Source organism: Lissotriton vulgaris, chromosome 1_1, assembly GCF_964263255.1.
Source record: "Lissotriton vulgaris chromosome 1_1, aLisVul1.2, whole genome shotgun sequence".
Lineage (NCBI taxonomy): Eukaryota > Metazoa > Chordata > Amphibia > Caudata > Salamandridae > Lissotriton > Lissotriton vulgaris.
In genome coordinates this window covers 1269997696-1270015415 of record NC_141685.1, presented here as the reverse complement: position 1 = coordinate 1270015415, position 17720 = coordinate 1269997696, and the positions used below count along the sequence as shown (strand labels likewise).

General features: G+C 46.8%; 1 protein-coding gene across 2 annotated transcripts in view; it reads right to left on the bottom strand.

Annotated features, from left to right (window-relative positions):
• LOC147748974 (uncharacterized) overlaps positions 1-17720 on the bottom strand; it is a 737146-nt gene that overhangs the window by 614966 nt on the left and 104460 nt on the right. The gene's annotated exons all lie outside the window — the stretch shown is intronic.

Sequence of the window (17720 nt, the reverse complement as noted above, 5' to 3'; positions counted from 1 at the left end):
TTTTGTTTTTTTTCTTTCTACCGTTAACTGTTATTGAACATTTGCTGCTAGCACATTGCATTTTAGCTTCTGCTATATGAGCACATTGCACTTTATTTGGAACTTGCAGACTGCTACCAAACCTGTGGAAATATTGGCTGCGCTATAATCCCCAACTGGAAAATGTTAATGAATAGTCGACAATTTTATTTATGCACTGTACCCATATATGTTAAATTAGTTGGTGTATGATTTGTATTTTTCTCTTTTTGTAATGGTTTTAATTAATCAACAAATAAATTACCAAATAACTGTTTAAAGTATGTACTGATAAGAGGAACAACATACCTGCCAGGGCATTAAATACTAGTCATTGCAAGTGATTTCCTAATGTTTCCATTAAAGGATCCAGATGGGACCCCAGAGGTCTAGTTTCGAATAACTGGTCAGGCCGAACTTAAAAAGCCATATGCAATAGATATATTTTAAAGATAATTGACAAATAGATACCAATAAAAAGCACAAACCTAAAATATGAAAACGCGACCAGCTTTACTGAAATATTTACAAGTGCTTCATGTATTTTCTTTTTAAAGTAAAGGCAACAAAGCAGATTGCCTAGATGTTACATAAATAGATTCAGCCAATTTGTAAGGTTTAATGAAGGATTTTGTGTACGCATATGGAGCATGGAAGCCTTTTCATTCATTGTTTCCATCAATTAGGTTTTGTTTTCATATTAGTAGCTCCCATAACCGGAATGTACAGCAGCATTGGCAATTTTAGTTTTCTTAGGTTTCCAAAATAAAATCCCTTCCTCGTGTTTAAGAAGCCACTTAGTGATACCAAAACAGTGTCTCGTGGTCGGCGGGGGAAAGGGACCAAGCACATGATTTTATTGGGAAGGTAAGGCTAGTGACAAGTGGGAATTGGGTAATTATTGCTGAGAGTGGAGTCATGATATAATGAGAGGTCCGAATGTAGTAAATTTGTATTGGTAGGTACAATTCCTAATATATTTAGGATAAGCTTCCTGCAAAGGGTCCTTGATCGTGCTTCAGGGAAAATCCCTGCTACGTCTGCATAACAATTACATGAGGCCTGAAAATGTCACATTAGCTGCTGCAAACAATGAAATGTCACACATAGACTTGCAACTTGGGAGCCCTGTTTAACATAGTTGGATGTAGGCATGGTGTCCCCTGCACATGCAATAAAGTATGGCTAAGAGCTCTGTAGGTACATAGGATTTATTTTAATCCAAGCAGGTGCATTGAAAAGGTAACAGCATTACTTACACTGAATGTGAACCCCTTATATTTGTTACCAGGGCCACTGGAATTATGAAGCATGAAAAGACCAAAATATGCAGCAGGGTTGACTAAATTAAGCAGCACGAAAAGGCAATTTATGCGGCATAATGGGGCACATTTTGTGATGGTATAACTTCAAAATGTTTTAATTTTTTAGCATGTTAACACTGCCTTGGCACAGGCAGGGCCGGCTCTAGGGCAGTGCGATCTGTGCCACCGCACCGGGCGCTGACTTGGGGTGGGGGCGCCATGTTCATATTTCAAAAGCACCTGATGCCCTGTACATTGACCCAGCAAATTCCAGACATCAATAAAAATTACAACTCAGGTGATTAATGTTCTTCCTGGAGAAAGACCGGAGCTTTGTCTAGTTGAAGTTTTGAATCCTCACAGTGCAGAGGGTTAATGTGCCTGCTGCATGTAAATTGCAAGGAAAATATTAGAGCTTTATCTTTTTGCCCAGTCTTTCGTTGTCCTAATTTTGCAAATCGATTCATTCGAATTGAAATCAAATCTTATTATTAAAGAAACAATTGTGTTACATTTCGCAAAGGATCCCCACGAAGGGGGCTCAAGAGCCAGCGCCATAACGGTCGCCGCGCCCCCCCCCCGCGTAACTAGCCAGCGCGCGCAGAGGGCGCGAAAGCAGCCCCCAGCCTTAGAACACCCCCCCCCCCTCCAAGTTACACAATCATTAATCACCCCAAGTTTGGGGTGATTCATGATTGTGTACCTGAATTTGAGCTTCAACTCGAGCGCCTGCTTTACTTTATCTATTAGTGCTTCCTGTTGAAGCTGACTTTTGTAACTATTTTAGAATGGCTCTGGCAGCTTGCCGGCGCCATTCTAAAACAGTTACAAAAGTCAGCTTCAACTTTAGACCCAATCCGTTCCGCTCGCGGATTTTGCGGTAAATTCGCAAATCGCGAATTTGCCAAAATCCGCGAGCGGAACGGATTTTCTGCCCACACTTAGTGCAGGCCATCAACAGGGGATCAGCCAGGTGCCCGGACAGGCTGCGACTAATGCGTAGGTTGGTTGCATTGCAGTTGAACGGCACATGGGCCTGCAAACACACCATGTCCCAGGGGTGGGAAATAAGGTGGCAGACGCCCTGTCCAGGCAGAAAACAGACAGGTTCAGGAGCCTGGCACTCAAGGCAAAGCAGAACATGACCCCAATCCCAGAGCAGCTGTGGGAACTGGCAGGATAGACTTGACAGAGCTGGTACTCCACGCGCTAAATCTTGAAGCACCCAAGAGGTACAGAAAGTACGTTTAGACAGTGATGAGGGTAAGCAGGATCCAATCCCTGGGCGACACGGGCGACATGCGCAGAGCTAGCGAACGGTTCATCCAGTGGGCGTTCGAGGCAGGAAAATCCAGATCATGGGCACAGGCCCACCTAGCCCCAGTGACCCATTTTGCGAAGCTGTAAGTAGGGCAGGACCCGGTGGCGTCACACTACATCAGGGCGGCAATGAAAGGGTGGAGGCAAAAGTAAGGCCCGAGAAAGGATGCTAGACGCCCCATAGATTTCACACGGCTCCGGATAGTACTAGGGGCTCTCGGGGTCATAATCAAGGACAAATTTGAGCAGGTACTGTTCAGGGCGGCACTCGCCACCGCTTTCTTTGTGGGATTCCGCATCAGCGAGCTAGTGTTGTATCGCCAAGAAAATGGGGAGCGGCAAAGAGATGCATAAAGGCAAGCAACGTGACACCCACGACGGGAGGGGTTGAGATCTTACTGAGATGGTCAAAAAAGTACCAAGCAGGGAAAGGGACGAAGATACGGTTGCGCTGCATCAAGGACCAGAGGTATTGCGCAGTGTGCTGCCTGCTCGCCTTCATGGCAGTCCGGCCAGCTGGGGAGGGACCTCTGTTCAAACACAGGGACGGGTCCCAGCTAAGCAGGTTTCAGTTCACAACTGTGATGTGCAGCATTCTAGGCAAAGCTGGCTTGTGCCCGGTGGCCTTTGGGTCCCACTCTTTTAGAATAGGTGCAGCCACAACAGCAGTGTTACACGGGATGAACGAATCAGGGATTCAAGCAGTGGGGAGAGGAGGTCACAGGGCTACAGAACATATGTGAGACCCCAGCTGCTATAACCACAGGACAGGCCAGGCAAGGAGGGTGCAGCCCCCCCCCCCATGCGCGGGATGAACAATGAGTGACTCATGTTCCTTGCTTTGACAGGAAGGAGACCAGCCTGGTGTGGGTGGTGGGACACGTGTTCATATCCCGGATGCAGACCTGGTGGCAGCAAGGGGGTAGCAAAACGCAGGGAGGACCAGCAGACACTTGCATTCAGTGGTCCGGCCGGCCAGGGATGAGGTGGGAGCAGCTGCCGGTAGCCCTCGAGGAATTAAGGGCAGACACAGCATGGCACCCGGATGTACGAATAATATACCTGGGGGGGCAACGAGTTGGCGAGACTGGGAAGGAGGCCTCTCCTGCATAACATACAGAGATCTCACGGAAGTGGCCAGGATATTTAGGGGCTCGGTGGTAATATGGTCTGAAGTAATCAGCAGGCACGAATGGCGCAGGTCCGAATCGCAGAAAGCGGTCGAGAATTCCCGCAAAAAACTGAACCTCGTAGTGAGCAAATACTACAGGACCAATGGCCTAGCGTTAGTAAGGCTTGGACTCATCCACACGGGCCGTCCAGAACTATACGCCAAGGACCTGGCGGATGCCGGGATGGGCTTGTTCTGGAGCAAGCCCTGGGGCGCCATGGCTTTGGCGGGATGCAAGTAAACAGGACACTCAGCATAGTCGGAAGGGGGAGCCGCTGTGAGATGGAAGCCTCCCAGGCCGCGTGGCAGAGAACTACGCAAAGAATTGTTGGCAACAAGGCACACTATAGGGCGGTGTGCTAAGATGGGACCGCTAACCTTGGGATGCCTCACGGCTGGGAGTGATGGCCTAAGGGCAGAGGGTAAGACCACCCACCTTCAGATGCCTCATGGCTGGGTGAGGTGGCTTACTGAAGAATGGGGGAGTAGCAGAAACGGAGACGGCGCTCGCAGCCCAGCCCCCGCTGAATGGCAGGGCACAATCAGAACCGGAAGGTAGCGAGTCGTGGCCTAACTCCCAGTACAGAATGTGGATTGGATCGTAAAAGGAAAGGAGTTTTGTGTCATAATCCCCACCCCTCGTGAGCCAGAAGTGAATCCTACGTGTGCAATCAATTTGTACCCCCCACCTACTCAGCGCCATGCAGGTGTTCCCAATCAGGTGAGTTTCCTGAAAGAGGACCACATCTGGAGCGTGTCTTCTGATCTATTGCAAAACTACACATCGTTGGATCTTGTCCCCCAGCCAGTTAATGTTCCAGCTCAGTAGTTTATTGCTGCTGCCTCCGTGCTCTCCCATAGTTGGTTAAGTGAGCTAATGATTCCTCCCACGATACTACATCTTTGTGTGCCGATTCATCAAGAACAAAACAAATCTTCAAAACCCCATCCCCACCACCTCCCTCCCTGCTCCCCTGTACTCCGGGCAATAAACAGCCCATGAAGACAACCATGCAAACGTGAACTAAAAGTAGAACTGCAGGGTTAAGATAGGTGTCCCACCCCCCTCCTCCCCCGTGCAGTCAATCATGTACTGTCCCATACGTAAATACCATGTCTCAAGAGTTGTGCCTTCATCAAGCTCATTCAGCCAGCAGCTGTGTTCGAAGTCCGGTACCTTTAGCAGTCTCTGAGTCCAGCAAACGATCGCCAGGCAGGGATGTTGCACTGCGCCGGGTGGGGGTTGGGTCAATGGTACCTCGCCAATAGGGTCTTTATAGTGTCTCAGGCTGGGTTATGGTCTTCAGCACCTTGCCAACCTTCCAGCCATTCCGCAGAAGCCTCGGGAGTGTCGAAGAACCAGGCCCTCCCCTCCTTCTCCATCCGGAGTCAAGCCAGAAAAAGCATGGCTTACTTCACTCCTTAATCACATAGTGACTTTTCAACGGCCAGAAAGGATCTGCACTGCCTCTGAACTGTTTGTGTAAAATCATGGAAAAAGGAAATGTCGGCGTTCGAGCCGGAACGGGGAGCTCACCCTGGCGTTTTGCAAAATCACGTCTCGGACGTGGAAGTTCAGTACCTGTGCAAGCAGCAGTGGTGGGGGATCCCCGGGTTTTGGGCACCTACCCAGGGACTCTATGTGTCCTCTCAATCACAAAGAATTTTGACAGGCCCTTAGGCTGCAGGGGTTTAAGGATGAGTTCTTCAACGAAAAGGTCTGGTGCTTGTCCCTCCGCCCATTGCGACACCCCCAGTATTCTTATGTTATTAAGTGATCGGCCTTTGTAGTCATCCAGCTTACTTTCAGACTTCACTCTGAAGTTGTGTAGTGTCCTCAACCAGGCTCTCCGTTTTGACCTCTAGTTGTTCGACCTTTTCACTGATTTTATGAAGGTCCGCCCTGATGAGTGTCACCTCCGCTGAGATTGTGTCCATCCTTTGCTCCAGAGAGGATCGGACACCTGAAATGGCCTCCATGACATCTTTAAGAGTCAATCTGGGGGAAATCTCTTCCGAGTTATCCGGTGCCTTGTCCCTCACTGATTGATCCCAAGGCATCGTTTTTGAGATCGCAAAGCGGTCCAGTTTACTCTGTTCGGCCACTCTGGACCATTTTGTCCCGGACATTGCAGCAGACATTTGCACCTTCCCCACACCAGACTGTGCTATCTCTGTAGGCCTACAGGGCTCGCTCTCCACTGCGCAGCGGGCGGGAGGCAGGCCTGTATTTGCTGCTAGGTTTCAATGCCAAGAATGTTGTTGGTGGCCCCCCAGGTACAAGGAGCAGCCAGCGATACAAATAACTGTCCCCTCTCAGGACCCTTATCAGAGAGTTCATTTCCCCCCTGTGCAGGCAGTAGGCACCAGGTATACTGTGTCAGGTTGGCTGCAGGAAGGCCTCAAGACCACTGCAGGCTGAATAGTGTCCGGGTAGGTGAATGGCGTATGGGGGATAAAAAAGTATGTGGCAGCTGAGTGGACGATTCTATAGAGGGTATACAGGATAATCAGGCCCCTCCCAATGCAGAGTGATGTAGGCCTGATGGAGCCCACATCTCAGCAGCGATCAATCTACTCACCTCAATAGAGATCGTGTCTGTGTCGCTCCGGGAGAGGATGGGGGGGTCCAGGGTCCCCATCGCACTGCTCCTCCACCCGGAGAGTCTTTAGGAAGCGCAAGCGGGTCGTTCCCGGGGGCCGCGGCTCAGCGCCCGGTGTCAGGGCGTGTGGTGCGTACAGCTTCCTCCGGCAACGTGTCGGGCACTCCTCCATGAGGTCTTCTGCCTCCACTCACCGTGTTGGCCTAAGCAGCCACTGCAACAGGCCAACGTCAGCCTCGGTTCAGCTCCAGGCCGTGAGTTAGATGCCTTCGGCCTTGCTAAGTTACATCGGCGGCAGCTAGGGGCACTTCACCGATCAGTCGCGCTCTTCGTTTAGGCCTCGGATCTTTACTTGTGAGAACTCCGGTTCCCGGACTATTTGGGCTGCGATTTTGGTGTCGGAAGAGTCAGTAGACGCTCGGTCTTTTAAAAAAACGTAGGGACCGGATCTGTGTAGCGGATTAAAGGGAATGTGAGAGGTAAGACGGAGCTACTGTATCAGGCAGCCATTGCACTACGCTGCATAGCCACGCCGCCCAATGTGCTTTTTGACTGAGCTTTTTAACTTGAATAAAAAATAAAAAAAAACTACAACAAATCCATAAAAATAAAAAATAAAGATTTTATATACAACCCTAAAAAACAGTTGCAGTAATAAGAAGGTCAAGTGTAATTAAAGACAATACACTTCCTCCATAAAGGTCATACGCATAGAGCACATTTCACCACATCAATGAACATGATGAATTAATGGCAGGCCACGCCTCTACAGGTCATGTGCCAGTGAAACTTATCTTCTGGCTATAACAACTTACCAGTGCTTACTTTGTAGAAAATGTAAGTTCTAAGGCCCTCGTCAGGAGGCCACTAGAGCTTGCTCCATCCACAGATCCTGCCAGCACTGCCAATGACCGGACCACCACAACTACTACACACCACACTCCTACAAGAGGGGCGACCCAGTCTATTCCACAACCTAAAGTTATAAAAATAGCTTCGGCTGTAGATATTGGTCATTTTGAATTTATGCTTGATCATTAAACAACTGCTGTGCTCATCTCTAAATAAGAAAAACAGTGCTACCATGTGGCAGGCAGGCTGTCATTAGTGGTAGTGTTGACAATTAAGTGCTGGTGCTGAGCCCCAGAGGATGGAGGCATGTAGACGTCCCAATAGTGAAAATTGCAATAGATTTCTGAGTATTATGATCTTAGGTGGAGGGAAACACTTTTAAGGTACCGTAGATATCTTGAGGATTTGCTCTGGATTGCAGAAGAGATTAATGTAATTCAACAATGTCAATGCAGAAATCAGAATCATGCAGCCAGCTCTGGAGTTTAGGTGAGGCGCCTTTAAGCCACATGACATTTTAACCCCTTGCGTGCAAAGGACGTAATGGTTACACCCTCAGCAGCGATGCTACTGTGCAGAGGACGTAACCATTACTTCTTGGCACTAGCCCACGGGAAAGGCAATGGTGCTCCCTCCATAGACGCCCACCTACATGCCCTCCACTTAGGATGGCACAGAAGCACTTTTGCTGCCACCCGGAAACCTTGGCAATCGGATGACGTCGGCCTGCTGACATCATCATAGGCTACCAGGGATACGCTGGAAGCCATTTGCTTCCAGCACGATCAGAGAGGACGTGATTGAGGCAAGTCCCACTCTCAGGGGAGGGGTGTTCTTTGGGTTAAACAGACACAGGAGAAAGGAAAGAGTTTTTCCTTTCCCCCATGCCTGTTTTGAATGGATTCCAGCTCCACGATTGCGTGTGAGGCCTGGTATCGTGGAGCAGGACTCCATTCACTGGACCACCAGGGATACTTTTTTGTGATGTTGGGGAGAAACCACTGAAGCAAGGGCCACTCCCTTGGAGGCATGTGTAGCTGTGTTTTGACCCCCTTCCAGGGAGGCCGAAACCCACTAGGCGCCAGAAATTTCATTTTACACATTTTGGGAGAGACATTCCCTGGGGCTAATTTCCTTTTACCAGCTTTCGCCCCCCCCCCCCTCCCCTCCCGGGTTAGATCACCATTTTAATCAGCTGATCTAGCTCCCTTGGGCGGAGGGTGGCATTCGAAACCAACTAAAAGCCATGGTTTCATTTTTTTTATAATTACAGCGAGAGATTCCGTGGGCAGGGATTGCTCCGCTTTTGGGTGAGGACTGTTTTGCCCATTTCTGCCTCCCTTAGGGACAGATCACCCTTATATTTTTAGACCCACTAGACCATCAAGGATTTTTTTGCATGTAATTATAAATGTTTTGTGAAGTGGCTGCTTGGTCAAGGGTCACTCTCCTTTTGGAAATTAATGTTTTGGCATTTCTCCCCCCATTAGGGGCAGATTGGCCTTATATTTTTAAGCCCATCTGCTCCCAAGTGGAGCAGAAGCCGATAGACCACCAGGGATTTTATGGTTTGTGGCACAAAATGTTTTGTGGAGTGGCCCCTTGGGCAACTGTCACTCCCCTTTTGGAGGTGAATATTCTGGCTGTTTTAGAAGCCACTAAACCACCCGTGAAAGTTTGGGTGTTGTAAGTAGTTCGGCTGATGGTCTGCGCGTTTTGTCATTTGTAATCGTAATTTTTTTTCTCCTTTTCATTTTAGTGCAAAGCTTTTGTTTTACTTTGTTGTAACTTGTGCTTGCGGTTTCGGCACTGGTAGAACTGCAGTTTGTGTAGTTGAAAGTGTTTGGTAAGGAAACTTGTTTTCATATTTTACTAAATGAATTGCTGTATACCTTGTACACAATGAAAAACCATTACAAGGTGCAGCTCAGTTATTGGCTCTGGGTACTTCGTATTCTTTGCAAACCTACAAGCCGGATATATCCCTAAAGGGTCACGCGGACTTATCAGTATATTGCTTTTTTAGATATCTAGCATAGTTAGATGAAGTTATAGGTGAAAATGTAGGCACTAATGGCTTTTTTTTCCAACTCAATTTCAATAATTTTATTTATTCAAATGTTACTTTCTATAGAAAAACCTTGAAGGATCTCCATAAATGACCACTTGCTGAATTCAGAATTAGGTCTTTTAAAAAAGTAGAGCTTTCCGGGATCCATTATTGGTTTCACACCCATTTCTACTATTAACCAAAAGGAGGGTGAAAGCACAAAAAATGTAAAAAAAAAGGCTATGTCTCAGTAAAATGCCAAAACTGTAGAAAATTGTGGATTTCTGACAAAAGGCTGCTTGTTCCTGAAATCTGGGAAGATGGCGATTGTAGAACCTCAAACCCTTCTGCAGCACTTTTTTTTACAATTTTTCCTACAGAACCTAAAATATAGCTGTATTTTGCCTAATTTCTCGTCCCCCTCCGGGGAAATACACAAGCCCTGGGTACCTTTAGAATCCTCAGGGTATTGGAAGAAAAGGACGCACATTTGGCATGGATAGCTTATGTGGACAAAAGGTTATGGGAGCCTAAACGAGAATTGCCTCGCATAGCCCAAAAAAGGCCTGCCAGAAAAAGGGTTAATAGCAACATTTATAATGCTGTCAAGCCTCTGACCTGTTTTGGCACCTCAGCAGCGCCTCCCACAAATGCTAAGAGAGGGCGAGCTCGATATGAACAGGAGTAATTTCAATATTCATATTCTGGGGCAGTGTCAGGCTAGGTGCATGAAGTCTGCCTAATTAAATGGGCATCTGTGACAGTGGGTTCATGGATGGGAGGGGGCTTAATAACTGTAGTTGGAGCTCTAAAATGTAACAGTTCAGTCATTTAAACAGACATTCGGTTGCATTAATCTCCTATGATTTAGTGTCCTAATGCTAACAGTCTGAGGTAATATTTTCATCTACTTTTTAGGCTTTGACAGATGTCCTTCGGGGCAGTCTCAAGAGTCGCACATTTTAAAAGTCATATCCTCAACATGGGAGTTTTGGAACAGTTTACCCTGTGTCCCCTTGGTATTGTCTTACCCTTCCAACCCTTTATCTTTGGAGAACCCTATATCGGACATATTAGGTTGTTCTACTTGTGTCAGGTTCTTCTTCAGAGAGTTGAGCCAAGTTTAGTTTCTCTCTATTATTGATTTAACATATAGCATTGTAGTACATCCCTCAGACTTCTGGTTGCAGGATAGTCTCTATTCAACCAAAACAGTATTGAAGGGTGCCATGAAACATAACTCCCCCCAAAAATGGAATCACCTAGATTTCCTACTGTTGATTACCCCCCCCACCCCCACCTAGATGTCCTACTGTTGATTTACCCCCCCCCCCCCACCCACCCTCTCCAAATACATGTTATTTTCTCCAGATGCAACTTTCCCTCACCTCCTTGACATCTCTTTTGAGACTTCTTTTGATAACTGAGGCAGCTCCAGGTTTAGTTCTCAGTGTCTGTCAAAACTCGTTCAAGAGGCCATGGGCCAGGCAGGGGCAATACAACCATGGGGTTTTAGCCTTCTGCCACTGCTGTCCCAGTGCCCGTCTTAATATGGCTAGAAAACTGAGATTTTTCTAGTGCTCTGTGGTAGCGAGGGCGAGCAATCACAGGCTTTTAAAGGTTAGTGTGGGGGTACTCTGGCATCAATATCATGCCTCCTCAGCAGTGCAGCAACTATGCCCAGCGCTCATCTTTATTGAAATGCAAAACCAACAGTTTATGGACTGAATGCAGAACAAGGTCATACATTCACCCCAGTACAGAGATCTGGGCCTAAATCCATTGTTTTTTTTTGCTCACCATGCCATTCCAGTTTGAACCCAGCCATATGCAAATCAGTCTTGACCCTGTGCCCCATGGGAATAGTCCAGCCCGAACTGCCAAGCCAGGTCCCAGGTTGCTTGTTTCCGGTACAGGAAAGACATGGCTTGGCAGTTCGGGCTGAACTGTTCCCATGAGGCACAGAGTCAGATTGATTTGCATATGGCCATGTCTGAACTGGGGTGGCAGAGTGAGCTAAAGAATGATGATGGATTAAACCCAGATCAGTGACTGGGGGTGAGTGCTTGCAATGTTCAACACTCCGTCTATCATCCCCTTTGGTTTTGCTTTGTTCGCCCTAAGTTGGCAGGGTATGCCCAGACATGGGTCCCTTGTTCACATTGCCACTGGATTCAAGCTAGCCTGGCTGATGGCGGCTGATTCGCCAGAAACCGGTCCCAGGATGCTTGTTTCTGGTCCAGGGAAGACATGGCTTTGCAGTTCGGGCTGGACTGTTCCCATGAGGCACAGGGTCAGACTGATTTGCATATGGCAATGTCTGAACTGGGGTGGCAGAGTGAGCTAAAGAATGATGGTGGATTACACCCAGATCAGTTGACTGGGGGTGAGTGCTTGCAATGTTCAACACTCCGCCCATCATCCCCTTTGGTTGCTTTCATATTTATTTAAAGACAATTACTTTATTACATAAAAACATTGAATTCCACTAAACATTCAATAATGCATGAATACGTGATTCATGGGTGCATGTCTTTGTGCTTTCAGGCGCATATGATGACTAATCAAGTTACCCCTCCACCTCTCTCTTTGTGGGTCTCACCCTTGTCTGGGTTCCACCCCTCCCCGAATCAGGTTAAAAGCTTGAGGTAAGGCCTATAGGTGCAGCTCATGGTTTCCTAAGCCCACGTTCATTTGTAGTCTCTCAGGCCTTCACATGCTCAGTCTCTCCCCCAGTTTGTAGCAGCATTGCTGGGCCACGTTCAGCAATCCTCAAACACTTGGATCATCATCTTACTGATAGCAGGTAGTTTCTAGTCACCACAGGGAACTGCATATTGCTCAGGAAGTCACAGAATGAGCAAAGGTTTCGGACAGTGGCCTTCCTCCAGATGGCAGTCTTTAGATTGCAGGTCACTCTGACACTCTGGTGGGTATTTGTCTCATGGCAGAGCTTACTCTGGGGAAAACTTGGCACTGCTTTTAATACAAGACAGCCCTTTTCTGCAGGTGATGAGTCATTGGCGTGGTGGAAGCCAGGTGCCATCTTTGCATACAGTGCCTCGAGCCAACTACCTCCAACCTTCACAAGGCACCCTAGAGGTACCTCTAGTCACTTGATCTACCGGACTGGTCCAGACCCAGTTGCACAGGGACCACTTCTGGGCACCTATCTATGCGTTTATCAGGTCTACCACTCTGGCAACAGCTCCAGGTACCTTGGTAACCATGACAGGATATAAGTGACGTAGACCGCACTGCCTGGCCTGACAGTACCACAACTCATTCGGCACCCATGCTAATGACTGTGTCAGACGGACACTGTTAAATAAGCAGTCCCTACCATGATCAACAGCTAATACAGAATTAGAGCTTCCTTCCCTTATTCACAGGCAGAATGTGTTGGCACCCAGGACAGTCCAGTAATTCCTACTTCAGATCATAACACCAGTGATGTTCCCTTGCCTCTGGGGAGTTGGCTGTCAGTGCAACACCAACCATCGGCTGAGTAGTAGTCCCTGAAAACTCTGCAGAGTACCACCACCTTGGTAGAAGAGACCACATCAATGAACACAGAGAACCCTGGGCTCCCTTTTTAGGTCTTGCCTAGTGACGCAGCGCATGCGCTCCCCACCTTGTCGAGACCTATGGTAGTCAGTTTGGTTGCCGAAGGGGGACAGCGGCTGTGCACCCTCATGGCATCTTCTTCAGCTTGCGGCCGGACAACCTATGTGCACACTCACGGTATTCCCTTCAGCTTACGGCCGGACAGTCAGAGGAGTGTGCTACGAAAAACAATATACCAATGGATTACCAAGGGGCTGACGTGGGGTGCTTTCGAGGGCTGCGACGTCACCAGGAGCCATGGTGGCGGAAGAAAGAGGCAGGAATGAGTGTCCTTCACAATGACTCATCTATCTTCAGGAATGTGACTTGGTGGGAGGGAGCTGCAGCTTCTACAAGGCATTTCAGAGCTTGTGCTTTTAGCAAGCTTACGTCAAAACGCCAACCTGCAAGGTTTGTGTATCTATGTAGGCTAGATCAACCAATGTAATAACATGACTCACCCCATATCCAACCTAGGTCACGTTCTACACTGATAGATCTATCCACACTGAGAATTGGACTGTGCAGCTTTTAAAATAATTTGAGTTCCAGTACCGGCTTTCGCTCTCACACCCTAGGTGCCACCGCGAAAAATGGGCAGCAGAGGCGCAAGTAGAGTGGGAGGGAAGGGATAAATGGTATGGGGAAAAGGGGTCAGCATGGGATGGGGCAAATTACGAAAAAGAGTGGCAGATTAGGTATTGCGTGTTTTGCTGGTGGAAAAAGGACCAGTGGATGACAACAGTGGGAATTCACAGATGTGTACATATTAAATAATACTAAGGTCTGTGGAAAGTGTAGCTGTCTTCAGAGGGTCTCAATCACTCCTAGTATTAACCTCACACCCATAACTCATTAGCAGCATAGCATGGATGCCATGGGGCTATTCTGCAAGCACGGACAACGGCCCAGTTCAATGGGCTCCTCGTGGTACTGGGCACTGGTGCCACTGGCCCTGCTGCACGATTTGTAGCTATGACCCTCTTCCCTCTGCATTCTCACACTCAATTAATCACTAATGTCTTCCCCCACCCCCACAGTTTTCTGAAATACGTCACGCCTCGTCTGCTTCCACTGCATCTCCAACTCATCACGCAGTCTTTCTACGTGTACTTCCATTGGTCACATCCCCTTTCACCACACCTTCTCTCGCACAGACCCTTTCTCTCACACACACGCATTCGCACAAGCACACGCAGCTTCGTTCCTCAACTGCAAACGAAGCATATTCTTTTACTTTGGTGCTATGAATATTACCACAGCTCTTTACTCCCTTTGCACACTTTCACATAAAATAGTAATTAGACTTGCCCCATATGTGACCATCCATTTGTGCACCTTTCAGAGAGCCCAAGGACTGGATGAGCATGTACTCTGATAAACATTATGCTTCACTGACAACTGTGAAACACTGGCTCTGGCTTGAAATTCAGCACCTGAGCTCTCAATCATGCCCTGGGATCTACATCTTGGACTCACCCAAGCTACAAGTCACTCGGTTCACAGTATGCACTATGCAAGAGTCATATGTGTATGAAAAACACACAGACCCAGCATCTGGAAAAAGTGAATACTCATGAGGAATGCACGATGAAGTAACAGTTGGAAGGGGGACTGGGACTGTGTTGCTGTCTTGGGTTACCTTATGGGTTTTTACAGCCCATGTTGAGAAACCGAAATGTTTTTTGCCTGTAAAGTTAACATGACCTTGTAGTATCCATCCCACTCAAATCCTTAGCTACCTATAGTGTCAATGGGATAAAAAGTGTAGCCAAGCAAAAGTGAGTAAATGAAGAAAATAGGCACTTTAATGTGGAAGTCCTATCCCATGGAGCAAATAGTATGAATTCCTCTATTTAATCGCTATATCCCCATTTGGACTAATCAGTTATTTGAACAACAAAAATATTATCAGATACTTTGGATATTAATATAGTGCTTGCTACCCCTGATGTGCTTGGCAGACGGGTAGAAAAGTCAGGTAGCACATCACTCTGGGTTACCCAGTGTTTGTAATTAGTCAAGTATAAGGGCTAATTTGTCAAGTAAGTTAGAAATATTCTTCTCAATCAGATCTGTGCGATATTTTGTGGGTTCCATATGTGATGTTAACATTATATGTAATTAAGTTCACAGGATGGTTCACACTTCTTGTGAAATTATCATGCAAATGGTAATAGATTATAAAGGGTCGTTTAGAGTGTAAATTATGCAATATGTATTATACAATTTCTCAAACTACTGCGAAGCAAGCAGTATTGGAGTATAGCTTTAAAGCCCCGCCCACTCCACCCATATTTTGAATTGGCTTGTGTCATTGTCCTTCGTAAATGCTGGCTTCTGATTGGTTATTATGCTTGTTAGTCCCTCCGTAGCACCACCTTGTCTGCATTTGTTACCTCCCATAACGAATGGACCCATCACTGGTGTTGTTACATAGTCCGCTTTAAAAGTCGGTGAGCACTATTTTATTTAATGTTCCTCCTCTATTCCACCCACTACTGCATAGCAGTTGCGCGCTTTTATTTTTTACATTTATACTAATGGCGGTCTACTTTAACTATAGCGGCCGCGTTTATTTGATTAATTTTAGCAGCAGAGTCCACATTTAGCAGCCACACATTTATTTTGTTAACTAGCGACCATGCAGCGCTTTCACATTCATGGAGACAGCGCCCCTTTCATTACACAAACCAAGGCCAAAATATAGGTACAAGGCGGACATTAAAGTGAAAGCGTGGCATGGGTGCTTTTACTCAAAAAAAAAACCTTTGTCAACTTGACAAAAAAGATGAATTTTTAGGTCAAAGCCCCTGTGCAGCATTTTCACTTTAATGTAGGACATGTCCCCTTCTTTAGACGTGGCTGGTCTAAAGAAAAGGGCGTGGCCTCCATTAATGTGAAAGCGCCGCTTGGGTGCTAGTAAAACAAATATTTGCAATGCAATAGGTCTCGCATTTGCGAGAGTTTAAGGTATTGCATTACTAATAGCTTAAACTCTCGTTAATGCGAGGCCTATTGCATTGCAAATGCTTGTTCATACAGATTTTGCAGGGCGAGGATGTGTATTCCAGGTCTGCTTCCTTGAAGAGGTTTGGGTCAGTTTGCCTTTCATGTGTCCTGGTCAGGCCACCTTCCAGACTAGACTCGATTTGCAAAACTGCTCAGCTCAGCAGGACAGTCTCCAAATGGAGTGCACACCACAGAAGTAGAATGCAAAGTGAGCCCTTTACAGATGTACACAGCAAAGTGATAAGGCTACACTCCTCTATTTGCGATCTCTCCTCACATACGTCAGAAAGAGACAAGAATATGTGCCTCTTCAAAGGTCTCTTTTCCGTAACTGATATAGCTGATGGACTCACCTTGCACCCCATGCCTTCTGCCTAACTGCAGCTTCAGTCATAGTCATTCATACAACCCAGTTCATCAGGATGGGCCCTGGCACTTCTAAAGAAAGCCAGTCTCCTCTTTCCTCACTATAGCACAAGGTGCCCCCCCCCCTTCCCTTTAAGAGTGCCAGGAATACACATATGCTGTCTGGGGAAAATAACTTCTCCTGTATCTTGAACTCTGGTCCAGGCTGTGGGCTTTCAAAATGAAACCTGCATGTTTGGATCACTCATGCATGGCACACTATCAGCTATAGCACATACACAACTATGTACACACAAATATGTACACAGCATGGGATGATGGCATTCAGGACTCTGCTTTCATCATGAGCAGCAGAACTTTAGATAAATGGGCCTGTAATTGAGCATTCATATCTCACAGGTAAAAAAGCCTATCACTATAATTCACCAATCAGTATAGATGCCACCACCTCACTCCATTCATGAAACTCTCTAAAGTGATGGCAGTCCTCCGTCACTAGGAGGGTGCGCTTGGTGTCCCCCTCCCAGGTTCAGGGCAAATCCAGAACCTATCTTTAAAACGTTTTATATTGCATACAAGGCATTTCTGGGACAAGGTCCTGCCTTCTTAAGCGAAACCCAGATGATACGTCCCTAACAGGACTCTTAGGTCCAGCTCATCCTACATGCTCTCCTCCTGGGGAGATAGGAGCTTTATGCTCTGCACAAATCAAAACTGGAATCGCCTTCTCTTAGAGATACAATCTTCTCCCTCTCTTTGGAGTTCAGGCAAACTACTAAAAACATGGCTCTTTACTAAACCTACACTGTGATTATTTGTTCCTTGGGCCCATTAGCACCAGACACCTTTGGATAATTGTTTGTGCTTTATAAAACCAGAATCAAATCAAAGGATGGGCCTTTTCGTCAAGTTCACATGGGATTAGTGTGTGGTATGTCCCCCAAAAAAATAATAATAATAATACCAGGATCACAGGTTCATGCAGTTGGGAACACAGGGCAGGGTGACATAAGATTATACATACTGCAGGGGACATTCCTGTCCAAACAGTGTGTAAATTGAATGTTAATCCGCAGATCCCCTCAATTCCAAAATCCCCAATGGAAAAACAGCCCGCTGACCAAGACAAAGTCCAAGGGCATTGAAGATTTATGATCTATATCCCAATAGGTCACATTGACGTCTCCTGTGTTCGACACACAAAAGAATAGTTTGTTCCGAGTACTTTCAGATCCAGCCACCAGATGACTGAATTAAGTAAATCTTATGGATCTAGAAAAATGTCAGCCTGCAAAGTACTTTTAATCCTCATACTAGAATGACTGGAGGACTCCTTAGAGAATTGACTGATGCAAAGGGCAAAAATATATACCACAGTTTGAAACAGGATTCCTTGAGGGCCAGTGCAAAGACAAAAT